At 39.6% G+C, this 13,100-nt stretch overlaps 1 protein-coding gene across 1 annotated transcript in view; it reads left to right on the top strand.

Moving 5' to 3' along the window:
- Positions 1-12,154, top strand: part of LOC109550055 (uncharacterized) — a 361,699-nt gene extending 349,545 nt beyond the window's left edge. The window contains exon 18 of the mRNA XM_073796783.1: positions 10,675-12,154. The gene's annotated coding sequence lies outside the window, so the exon portion shown is untranslated. The remainder of the gene's footprint in view (positions 1-10,674) is intronic.
- Positions 12,155-13,100: the final 946 nt, after the last annotated feature.

Here is a 13,100-nt window from a genome sequence, read left to right as displayed (position 1 = left end):
TGCAGGTCTTGAGGCTGTGTATCATAGCAAGGGAGAACCATTTCATTTATTTTCCTTAAATGCCTTACAGTTCTTTGTCTCTATTCATCACATGAGCCAGCAATTAATTGTTTAAAGAAAAAGGCCAGCAACTGTTTAGTTTCTCTTATAATTAGGGTAACCATATAATTTATCCTTCAAGCTTTCTGTTGATACAATGAATACTTTCACTGGGACAACAACCATAAAGTGGGTCTGTCCCAGACTGATTGGAATACATAATCATCCTACTTACAACCCATTTCAAAATCTTTTTAGTTCATGTAGCATAGTGGTTAAGGTACAGACTCTGGAGCCAGACCAAGTTCAAATCCCACTTCTACTGGCAACTAGCTGTGTGACCTTGACAAGTCACTTAGCTTCTCTGCAGTTCAGTGTCTTCAGCAGTGAAATGAGGCATAATGATTGTTCCTGCATCTGAGGGTTAAAGTACTAAGTGAGTTAGTATGCGGACAGGCACTTAGGACAATTCCTGGTAGATAGTGTAAGCTGAGTTCTTATTGTTCTTGTTATTTCAGACTCTCTAAGATAAGGAACCTAATCTTACAGAACTGACACCTGACTTCTTGCCCCATGCCCTGACATGGATTTACATTCAGCAAAGGTTTGCTGAGTGAATAAATGAGAAGAAAGAAGAAATGAATAAAGGAAGAAAGGAACACAATTTTTATCCTTTACTTTCATTTTTTTCTTGATTCTTTATTCCTTCACTATTTTTAGGTTACTTTGAAGCACAAGGACACTGAAAGCTACTCAAAAAATCGTTCAAATGCCTGTCCTAACCTAGTCTATACTATACCCTGGGATCCCTTGGTTTTGACATTTCCTGTCATCACCTGGCCTATAACCAACATTGGCCTGTTCTCACAGTCTGCTTTTCCATCTGCCTGACACCACCAAGCTCTTAGACCTTTCTCTAGAAACTTACATCTTGTCCAATAAAATTAATTTTGTCAATTAACACTATTTCTACCACCTCAACGAGGCTTATCAGCAATCCTTTTATTCGCACTCTACATATTCCCCTAAGATATCATCTTTCCCATCCCTTCAAGCTCACAACCCACTCAGCTACACCTCTCTCTCAAGAGTTGACCTGCTTTCTGCTTTATTGAGATGATACTCTCCAACATGAACTCCTTCAACTAGCACAACTAAATAATGTATAACCCCTCCTATTATCTTTTTGCCTGTCTCAGAGGGGAAAGTGCCTCCAACTCCTTTCCAGAGCTAATTCTTCTCTGTCTGCCTTGATCTAAATCCATCCCTCTTCCTTCCAGAGCTCTGTTCCATCAGTTATCCCACTCTGTTTTTTTTGTTTTGTTTTGTTTTTGTTTTTTTTTTGTTTTGCGGTACGCGGGCCTCTCACTGTTGCGGCCTCTCCCGTCGTGGAGCACAGGCTCCGGACGCGCAGGCCCAGTGGCCATGGTTCACAGGCCTAGCAGCTCCATAGCATGTGGGATCTTCCCAGACCGGGGCACGAACCTGTGTCCCCTGCATCGGCAGGCAGACTCTCAACCACTGCGCCACCAGGGAAGCCCCCAACTCTGTTTTGATTTTTTACAATTCTCCCAAATCCTTGATTCCTTCCCTTTTATATATTAATATGCTCATGTATTTTTCTACCTTAAAACAGCAAGAACAACCAAAATCCTCTCCTTTTTCCTTCTATTCATTACCAAACCTGACAAAATAATCTCTACACATTAGCCTCTTTCACACCTTAGTCATTACTAAAGCCTTTTAAAATGACCTCTCATACCACTAATTTGAAATTGCCTTCTCTTAAGTTACTATTGACATTTTAACCCCTATATCCAGTGACTTATTCTGAGTCCTTGTCTTCCTCAGTCTCCATATAGCATTTTATGTTGCTGATCACCCTGGCTTTCATGAAATATGTTCCTTGGCTTCCTTGACTTGGGTTCATCTTGTTTACCCTCTTGCCTCTTTAATTTGTCTTGCCTCTTCTTTCTGCCAAAATAGAGGTGCTCCTCCAAAGTTCAACTCTTCCGTTGTGCTCTCTCGATTCCTTTGATGATCTCAACCATTTCCAAGCCCCTGACTATCTCCTCAGTGCAGATGGCCCCAAATCTATAACCCTAGCCCAATAAATCTCCCATGCTTCAAGTCTACATTTCTAGCATTCTGCTGGACTTCTTCATTTACTACAAGCTAGACTCTTCTTCTTGACACATACTCCCAAACCAATTCTACCCTCTGGGTTTCCTGTCTCTGACAATAGCATCTTCATCCTCCCATCCCATCCCCCAGACTTCAAAGTTCAAATTACTTTTATGCATCCTTCACCTAATTAGTCTCCAGATTCTGTCAATTCTACCTCTGCCTCTCTCAGATCCATAGCTTGCTTTCCATAACCACTGCTGCTAGCCAGGATGCCACCTCTCATCTCACATATCACAACAGCCTGCTAACTGCTCCCATTTCTTCTGACTTATCCTGAATCTTCCACCACTCCCTTTCCTAATAATGTTTCATAGACTACAGGTAAAGGCACAAAGTCCTCCGTCTGGGCACTCTGATTTTCCCAGAAGTAGTTCCTACTGTTGGTCTTTACATACACTGCTCTCCAGCTGATCGAAACTTCACCTCTCAGAATAAGTTCCATACTTCCCACCTCTGAACCACATCTTCTTTCTTCTTGTATTAGTTTACTAGGGCTTCCATAACAAAACACCACAAAATGGGTGGTTTAAGACAACAGAAATGTATACGTTCATGGTACTGGAGGCTAGAAGTCTGAAATCAAGGTATCAGCAGAGCCGTGTTCTCTATGAAGGCTCTAGGGGAAGAATCCTTCCTTGCCTCTTCTAACTTCTGATGGTTGCTGGCAATCCTTCATATTCCTTTAGCTTGTAAATACTTCACTCCAATCTCTGCCTCCATCTTCATGTGGCCTCCTCCCCTACCCAGGAGAGGGTCCAAATTTCCCTACCCAATCTGTGTCCAACTTTTCTGCTTCTTATAAGGACACCAGTCATCAAATTAGGACCAGCTCTAATCCGGTTCAATCTCATCTTAACTTGATTACATCTGTAAACTCTCTTTCCAAATGAGGTCATACTCACAGCTTTTGGCGAATAGAATTTCAACATGCTTTCTGAGGAGACACAATTCAACCCATAACACTTCCGCTCAAGATGGATTTCTCCCTCCATCCAACTCCATCTGTCAAAATCCTTCTACTGCTTCAGAGTCTGGTTGATTTTCACCTCTGTCATCCAGTTGCTCATAATTCCCCCTCACTCCCTCCGTCAAAGTAACGTAGTATTTTTCCCCTTTTATAGCGTAGCTATTTCTCCACATCTTCTCTCTGCTGCTAAATTCTAAACCTTTTAAAACATAGGACACATACATCGTTCATCTTTGTATCCCTCAAAATGCCTAGCAGAGGGCCTTTTGCTCATGAACTCACCTAGTTAAATCAAATTAAAATAAATTTCCTTCTAGATATGAAATTTTGACCATTCTCTATTTTTGCCACTTAAAGTAATTTTTCACTTATATCATTAAATCTAAATGTTGGCCAGGCACAAAGAATTTCTACCTAGACTTACTTTTGCACTGAAATGTTTCAACATTAATAACATCTCTTTTTTAAAAAAAACTCTATAAATTGTTTTCTATAGGTCATTTTTCTATGCATTGATTTCTTCCTCAGATTATTTTGAAGTTAATATTGCAGGTGCCCTGAATTCTGTTGGAATCTAATCATCTGACATTCAGAAGATATATCAGGGAGTGGTCCAGGGAGCCTGGATTGAACATTAGACCTCAGCCTTATAGGTAGTACATTGAGAATTGAACCAGCAGAGTCAAACACATGTTCCTTCTTGCCAAATTTTTATGTTTTAAATATGTAAATAATTCTTTATTGTAAGGTTAAAAAATATGTCGTGGGCTTCCCTGGTGGCGCAGTGGTTGAGAGTCCGCCTGCCGATGCAGGGGACACGGTTTTGTGCCCCGGTCCGGGAAGATCCCACATGCCGTGGAGCGGCTGGGCCCGTGAGCCATGGCCGCTGAGCCTGCGCGTCCGGAGCCTGTGCTCCGCAGCAGGAGAGGCCACAACAGTGAGAGGCCCGCGTACTGTAAAAAAAAAAAAAAAAATGTCATATTCCCAATCCCATATTAGTTTATTTTTGATTCCTGAAAATTTTAACTTGGAAAAAGATGGAGTAACTCATGAGTACTCATATCTTAATTAGAGTAGGTATGTATTCTCGTTTTTAATCTAGAGTTGCCAAATATATATTTGTGTGTGTGTGTGTCTGTGTGTGCATGTATATGTATTCATGCAATGGCTGAAATCTGATTAATCCCCTAAATAGATTGAGCACATGCTCAGTGGGAGCATCCTGACCCTGGGCTTTTAGTCAAGGATATGGTTCTCTTTTTAATGCATATTTGGGACTGACAGACAGAATCACTAAGGATCAGCAGTCATGGGGAGAAAAGGAAAAACAAGTGAAATGGTAGACTGAAGTGGTGTTTAAGGGCCAGTTTCTCTGCATGTGCTTGCTCTGCAGAAAAGGTCCTAGGGGCTGTGGGGAAATAGGTGGCCTCGGGGCTGTAAGCTAATGCAGCACCGGCTGCTGTTTGCATAGCTGCACAGCCCTAGGAGAGACCTGGGAAAGCTAGCTTGAATTCCAATGAATATTTACAATTACACTTCTCCGGAGCCGAATGCAATCACAGTGCTCCAGTCTACAGGTTTTATGCATCAAAAGAAAATGAGAGGAGAGCAGCAAAAATGGAGTTGCCTTTGGAGAGATTTATAAACACAGATCTCAGCCCTTGTGGCAGAACTAAAATGCTATATTTCTGATAGGAGCAATTTATTGTTCGGGCACCCTCCTTGATACTGGGTTTTGAAATGAGAAAGTCTTCAGTAGATGGTTTTTAATTCTGAGCAAGGGAAACGTGTGGAAGGAATTGTATTACATAATTTTGATTTTGTTTTCTAACAGAAGACCCCAAAGGGGGTGAGAAAATCCCTAAGCCCATCACAAACTCCCTCTTCTTTCAGTGTGTGTTTTTATCCTGGTCTCGTAGATTGTCCTTTCTTCCCAGGGCAGCCCTGGGAAAAGTTTCCACCATTTTGTGTCCCCAGTTTAAAGCTTTTGGATATTGATTACCAGGAATGCATGCAATCCCCTCACTCGTTTTTTCTCATGAGCTGTTGATCCACACCAAAAATCTGGGGAAAACTGGATGGGAAAAATTAGTCAGAGCCTCTCGGACCCAATGAGGCAATTTTAATTTTCAGAGGTGCCAGACTGGATGAAATTGAATGTTTTAAAAGGACGCTTATCAGAACCTGGTCTTGTAGTTCAGCTGACTAATCCCTTGGACTATCGAGATTTATATTGGATTATTCGCTAGCAGGTTGGGTTGCTGCACTAAGCAGAAGTCCTCTCTACTACCCATCCATACTTTTACCTACTTAGCCCATTTTTTCCCGTCAAGATACTACTGTCTCTCATCATTCACCTTCTTGCTGACCCCTTCTACCACTAATCCACACATCCTTTCACATATCTGTCTATCCACTTGCTTGTATATATACAAGCTTGAAGCTAAGGGAGAACAGTCATGTGCCTGTATTTGTATGACTAGCCATTGGTAAATCTGAGAAAGCATGTTTCCTTCTCAGATTATAATTCCTCAGATTCTTAGTTGGTTCTAGACACAGTGGAATTGCCAAACCACTGCGGGAAAAAAAGAAGTTTTAGGTTCCCATGGTGTCCATCAGCCTTCCCCTATTCTTTGTTGTAGATAAATCATATTTTGTCATTCATACATAAGTGCTATGCAAACACAGCTTCAGGGAACTCCTCCTTTCAACTAGATTGCTGCCTCTAAACTTTCCTTCAAAGAAATTCTGTAGCCACTATAGTCATCATTAGTAAGTCCCTACTGTATACAAAGCAGCATATGGTCAATGAATGTGCAGTACATGTGTAAATATTTGTTGTAAAAATCCATGAATCCAGAATAGGGAAATCTATAGAAACAGAAAGTAGATTAGTGGTTGCTTAGGGCTGGGGAGAATGCGGTGGGGTGGGAGGAAGTAGAGGAGTGATGGGTAAAGTGTACAAGGTTTCTCTTTGTGTTAATGAAAATATTTTTAAATTACCTGTGATGATGGTTGCACATATCTGTGCATATACTAAAAATCATTGAATTGTACACTTTAAATGAATAAATTTATGGTATGTGAATTATTGCCCAATAAATCTGCTTACAAAAAAAGAAAAGCAATTTATAAGCCATACTAAAAAACTATTAACTCAGTACTCTATGACTGTACCCAATATTTTTAGATAAATAGTGTCATCCATTGTGTTGACTTTTCAGAAGTTTGGTTCCAACTGACTTTTAGCTATTTTTAGTAGTCCAACCTACTGTTAAGTGGTGAACATTGGCCAACAATGTTAATATCCAGAATAATGGCCAGAGGTCATGAAAGAACTGCCCAGAGAAGAATTCCCAACATTTTTACTTGCATCTGTGAAATAAATGGATTTTCTCTTTAAATGACTTCAGAAAGGGCAATACTCATTTGGAGATATAAATTCTGGTGTGTATGTTTTTTTAAAAAGTCATCCTTCACATATCTATGTATGTATTGGTATATACATATAATTGGGAATACGTAAAGTATACAGTGTTTGTGTGCACATGTGTGTGTATTTGTATGTTCAATCTTTGATTTGTAACAGGACAAGTAGAAGGAAATGGAAATAATTTTTTTTCTACTTATTCATTCAACAGACATTTATTAGGCTCCTAATATATGGCACAAAAATCATATGACAAATTGTTCAAGATAATCCCTTATCTGATTCCATGGGGATAATCCAGATTTTTTGTAAATTCCAGAATTTAGACCAGAGACCAAATAATACATCAGTGCTTAAGAACAAACTTTGTAAGATAACCAGCAGAGACTGGAGAAGTTCTTTGGCAAATATTTTTTAAAGCTCCTAAAAGTGCCTTTGACCAGGAGAATATCCAAAGGTGGTATAACTAATTGTCTTGGCAATAACTTATGTATGGTTTCCATTGACCTACAAAGAGGATCCATCTTCAATTCTTCCATTAGTTTCAGGTCCTCCAACCCTAGGTACTATGTAACTTTTACCAAAATGCTTCCCGTTGGCCCTATTAACTGATGAAAACTGCATAATAATACAACAGGAGAGGATGTTGTAGGTATTGGTGGTACCTTTGAAATCCTGTCCACTGTGCTAATGATCTTTGGATAAAAGAAGTCACTTGTATATTTCTATAGAATTATTTTAAGTTTTTGTCATTTTTCCTTCTGCTAAAAATGTACTAAGTAAAGTCATAATAACTAGCTAACTAATTGCCTCCCCCACTGATGTTCAACTTCTATAGCAACTGGGTTTGAGTGGAAATTTAGCCAGAAAATGATTTCTGTGAACTCAAGTGAAACTAATGATACCACCACATAAGAGTAAAACTGCCACCATCGTATAAAAAAAGCGCAGAGCAGATTGATATCTAAGAGAGGCCCTTTCAACCCTGCAGGCAGTGGTGTTTTCAAAAGTTTGCAAGCCGACTATTTTATCTGGTATTGTTTGAATGTTCAGATGTCCCCCAGAAGGACAGCTACATATTTTTCTAACTTTGAAATAGACATTCAACGGAAATGGGAAATAATGAGATTTGCCTGTACATTTCTGCTAATATATCAGTTCTCATTAATGGTTCATACAACCAAGATTTAGTTCCTTGGTCAACTTGAATCTCCAACCCACCTTCCAAAACTATTAGTTTGTACTGGTAATATATGACTTTTATTATCGTGGGAAAAAATGTTATTTATATACAAAGCTATAATCTACTTGGATTCCTACCTCTGGGTAACTATTGGTCAGTCACACCACCCTTTTATGTTTATGAGTACATTTATAAAATACACAAAATGATACCCAGAGGAATAAAGGAACCAACATTTGTTGCAAACATACTACATGCCAGCTGTTGTACTTGATATTTCATTGTAATCCTCAAAATAACTTTACAGTCAATGAGATTCCCATTATATAGACAAGAAAATGGAAGTTCAGAGTCCTTCAGCCTGTGACCTTTGACAAACAGTGGTACAAGGCTTCAAACCCAAGTGGAAAGTCAAAATCTTTTAAAATGTTCAAGGTCCTACATGTACATACACACCCCTCCCCACCCCTTTTATCTCGGATCTCATTGTCTCGTCTCCTTCACTGTCCTCCAACCCTGCAAGCCTGTTCCCACCTCGAGGCCTTTTCACTGGCTGTTCTGCGGCCTAAAACCCCCTCCCCCTATATCTAAATGGCTCATCCCCTCACGTTCTCACGTCTTGACTCAAATGTTACCTAATAGGTGAGGTTTCTCCTGATCATCCTATTTAAAAACACCACCCACTCCCCAGTCACAATCTTTCTTACCCTGCTATTTTCTTTTCCTGTAGCGGTTTTCTACCCTCTAATGTTATCTTTATTGTTTGCTCCCCTCGCTAGAATGTATGCTCCACTAAGACATAGATTGTTGTCTGTGTTGTTCTTTGATGCCTCCTCAGCAACCACAGCTGTGCCTAACATATAGTGGGGGCTCATTACGTATTTGTTACAGTAAATGAGAGACCTGATGACCTCAAAGCCTGTGCTCCTTCCTCAAATGACCCCAGTAATGAGCGTCTGGGAATATTTTTAAATATTATTAGTCTAAATCTCTCTTTCTGCTCCCCAGTTTCTCCGTCTCATCAAATAATGAGGAACAAACCCTCCCCTCAACTACCTGGCTTGTGTTTATGTGACTGAGGAACGGGAGGGGCAAGACATTATTTCCCTCATAACATTGGGCCTTTCTGTTATATGTGGGGCTGTGGGAAGATGACCTGCGTTCTCTCTCTCTCTCTCTCTCTCTCTCTCTCTCTCTCTGTGTGTGTGTGTGTGTGTGTGTGTGTGTGTGTGTGTGTGTAAGGGCCGAGATTGTCATCTTTATAATTCATTCCCCCAGAAGGGGATTGATAACTCTCTCTGCTAGCTACCCCACAAGCTTGGTGAGTGTGCCATGGTGCTGGGCAAGCATGGAGACCAAACACCCAGAGGGAAGGAAAGGAGCTCTTTCCCCTCTGCCTGCTTGTAGCCTCCTAGGTCCGAAGAAGAGGTCTGTGCTCTGTTTGGCATTTGCAGTCTTGTTTTTGTTTGTTTTATAAATTTATTTATTTATTTATCTTTGGCTGCTTTGGGTCTTCATTGTTGCACACGGGCTTTCTCTAGTTGCAGCGAGTTGGGGCTACTCCATTGCAGTGCATGGGCTTCTCACTGCGGTGGCTTCTCTTGTTGCGGAGCATGGGCTTTAGGCGCACGGGCCTCAGTAGTTGTGGCACGTGGGCTCAGTAGTTGTGGCTCGCGGGCTCCAGAGCACAGGCTCAGCAGTTGTGGAGCACGGGCTTAGTTGCTCCGCGGCATGTGGGATCTTCCCAGGCCAGGGCTCAAACCCGTGTCCCCTGCATCGGCAGGTGGACTCTCAACCACTGCGCCACCAGGGAAGCCTGGCATTTGCAGTCTTGAGGGATGAAAAATAAATCTGAGCTTGGATTACATTTCTAGTTGGTTAAAATTCAGAATTTCATAATGAACAGTCACAAGGCTTAATGGATTTTGTGCTCTGCTCTCACTGTTGGATATTTGTTGAAATTCAACATGGAACTAATTCATCTTTGAAAGCCATCTTAAACTTTCTAATAACCCCTAAACCTGTTGGAAGAAAGGCAATGACAGAAAACAAATTCTTATCATTTCATTGGTGTAGTTCTTTGTAGGCCTGAAATGCACTCACTTTTTTCAGTTTACTAAAAATATATATATTTTGGCTGACTTGATATATAATAAGGGAAAATAGGTGGCTATAAAACCTTGGAAATGGTTAAATAAAAAAACTTTTTTTTTTAATGTACAAGCTATCTCCTTCCAGACTTTTTTTCAATGTGTGTGTGTGTGTGTGTGTGTGTGTGTGTGTGTGTGTGTGTGTGTTATTATATACTAGAAGGAAATTTAGTAAGTTGTTATTTCTGAATTGTAAGATTCAGGGTGATCTTTATTTTTTTTATATGTCTGCATATTTTTCAAATTTTTTACCATAAAGTTGTATTGTATTTATAACCACAAGAGCAATTAATTTTATTAGTCATATTTAGAAATTTTACATCATTTTCTTTGAAGATCTACAGAAGGTATTCCCTATATTCATTGTGTTGCTTTGAATCTATTTGCACTTTCTTAAGCCCTGCCGTGACACTAAAAGCAACAAAAATGTTTTACTAATTAAAAGACACTTTAATATTTTTTTCACGCTTAAAAGGCATTTTAAAAACCATGAAACCATTTATTCAGTGGGCTTTTTTTCTTCTGGAACTAATGAAAGCACACACTCACATACAATATGTATATATTTTTTTAACTTTGGAGAATGGATCCATAGAAAATGGTGCCCCCCATCTCCCACCTCCCTACACATTCATCTACTTCAAAATTTTTTAATTTCTTAATATATTTACAAAGGTCCTGGGGTCATATCTAAACTACTTATCTCGTCAACTTACAGATGAAGAAAACAAAGACCCAGCTGGGAGATGCTGAAGTGGAGGCGCCTCCTTTTGAGCCCAGGCTTTCAGAGAGGTAAACCACATACCTAATCCTTCCTAACAGATTCCAGAAAGAACACAGATGAAACTTCGCTTGATCTTTTTTTTTCTTACACATATTTAATACTTTGAGAGCTTATAACCAAAAAGCAGTATTTAAAGAAACAGCACAGGTCACTTTTATTATATACAGCACAGTTAGCAAGATACTACCTTGAGTAGCTGTTTAAAGGGATCACACTTCAAAAGGTAATTGACCTAAATTCTCCTTCCTCCTCTGCACTCCAGTGAGTCTTGCCCATGTGCAGCCCTCCCATGCATCTCACACATGCAAGAGATACAGTAGGGTCCTGGGAAGCATGAGAATCTAGGCCACTGTGATTAAAACTAATTCAAACATTATTTTAATGCCTGTGTTTAGTTTGCTAAGAATTTTCAACTTCAGTGGGCGCCTAAGGGCTGACAGCTCCACTCTGGAATGAATCAGAAGTTGATTTATAGAGAAGAACACTTTAAAGTGATTACACCTGCTCTGGTCCCATCTGGTTGGGGGATGATGAAATGGAGTTCTATGTCTCTGCTTTCAAAGTGTTTGTAATGATCTGATCATAAGCAACATTACAAAACACACATATCTGAAAGACGAAACTGTACCAGGAGCAGCCTAATGTTACCTAATTTCTTTTATTAATCCCACAAAGAACACTAGTGCAAGAACTCTTAGGGGGCGGGGGGGGGCATATGGTCACAAATTCAGTCACATTATTTGGTGATGTTCGCATTCCAAGGTCGTTTCATTGCTCTGCCCCCCATGTTGCATTTTAGCTTGTAAATTATCTGCTAGTAATAGTCTTAGGATAAGTGTGTAACTGGTTAACGTTTTTTACGACCTACGGGAACACCAGTTTAAAGTTTTAAATATCCAACATATTAACTGGTTGTAGAAATCCTATCAGCATCAACTAACCACTGTTCCAGACATTTTTGGAACAAAATGGAATCAACAAACATCTTTGGTACATGATCTTTCTGGAGTGTTTTTGTGGCTTTCTCCCATTATTTTGGAAAATAATGTTGTTGCTATCATTTCAGAACACTTACAGAAGCAGACTTGGCATTGAAGTTCTGACTCATTTATAAAGCCATATGTTACAAATCACAGCTTTCTGTTTGGTACAAGGTGGATTACAGCAGATGTTAAGTTGGAAGATTTTTGTATTACCTGAGGTTGTCTGCTAGCAAAGAAAGACATGGGGACAAATTTCTAACTAATATTCATATTTCTTATATGTGTCATTGTATTAGCAAGTATCCTCATTGTGTGTTCCTCAAACAAAACCATAGCCATCGCCCTTTAAATTATAAAATTAAACAGGATTTAAAAAGAGATATACACTAAGCCTTTGTTAAATAAAGAATGAAGAAGGCAAAAAAAAAAAAGATGAGATAGGGAAATGGCTGGGGGAAGGAAACAAAATCAAGCTCCTTCGAGCCTAATATTATATGAATATGAGCAAAAACCCATAAGAAGTCACTTAACAATGAGGTCAAGAATGCTGAATAATTTAACATACCCTTGGATCTTGATTTGTGACTGTCCAAAACTAATATTTCACAAGCCACATTGCACCTTGTCACAGAGTCCTATTTCTCCCTCAAGATAATGCCCAAGTATTAATGGACCCAATTTGGTGGAAATCACCTAATTGGCTGCAGTCACTTCAGCTGGAACGTGACATTTTGGATTGTTCTGTAGTCACAAGGATAAGTTAGAAGCTTGAGCAGCAGAATTGCTCTTCGTGATAATTGTAGCAGAAGCTTGTGTTATCACCGAAGCTTATTATTTTGCAAGTTGTACACTCAGCTTTTTGTAAAAATTGTACAGTAAGGAAAAATCTCTGAGGATGCTTCTTTTCTCTCCTGGTTCTTCTAACACTCCCAGAGGAGGATGACCAAACAAAATGCTATGTGATTGTGTTTAAGTGCACTTAACAACATACCACTTGATAAAATATCTTAGTACCATGAATTAAACAGTTCCTTAATTCTCTGTATTCTTTAGGTTTTGTGCTTATTCAGCTAACCAAATTACTGCTAGTGAATGACATCAATAAGGGCACTCTTTGTGTCTTAGGGAAATTGTGTACCTACCTCTCCATCGGACAGGTAAATGAGGAGTAAGAAGTCTGCTTCTTGCTAGCACTGTCATTGGCTTCCATTTTGTGCATAAGCATTGTGACTGTGAAAACAGTAAGCTTATTCCTGCACAGGTGAGGGCACCAAACAGTGGACATCTTTCTCTGATTAGTTTTTCTATAATGCTTTATAGTTTCAGGAGGACATATCTTCCCTCCTCCCTCTCTTCCTTCCTTCCTTCTGTATTCAT

Source organism: Tursiops truncatus, chromosome 19 (genome assembly GCF_011762595.2).
Source record: "Tursiops truncatus isolate mTurTru1 chromosome 19, mTurTru1.mat.Y, whole genome shotgun sequence".
NCBI classification, from domain to species: domain Eukaryota; kingdom Metazoa; phylum Chordata; class Mammalia; order Artiodactyla; family Delphinidae; genus Tursiops; species Tursiops truncatus.
Note: the sequence above shows the minus strand (reverse complement) of the source record. Positions and strands in the feature narration are given on the sequence as shown.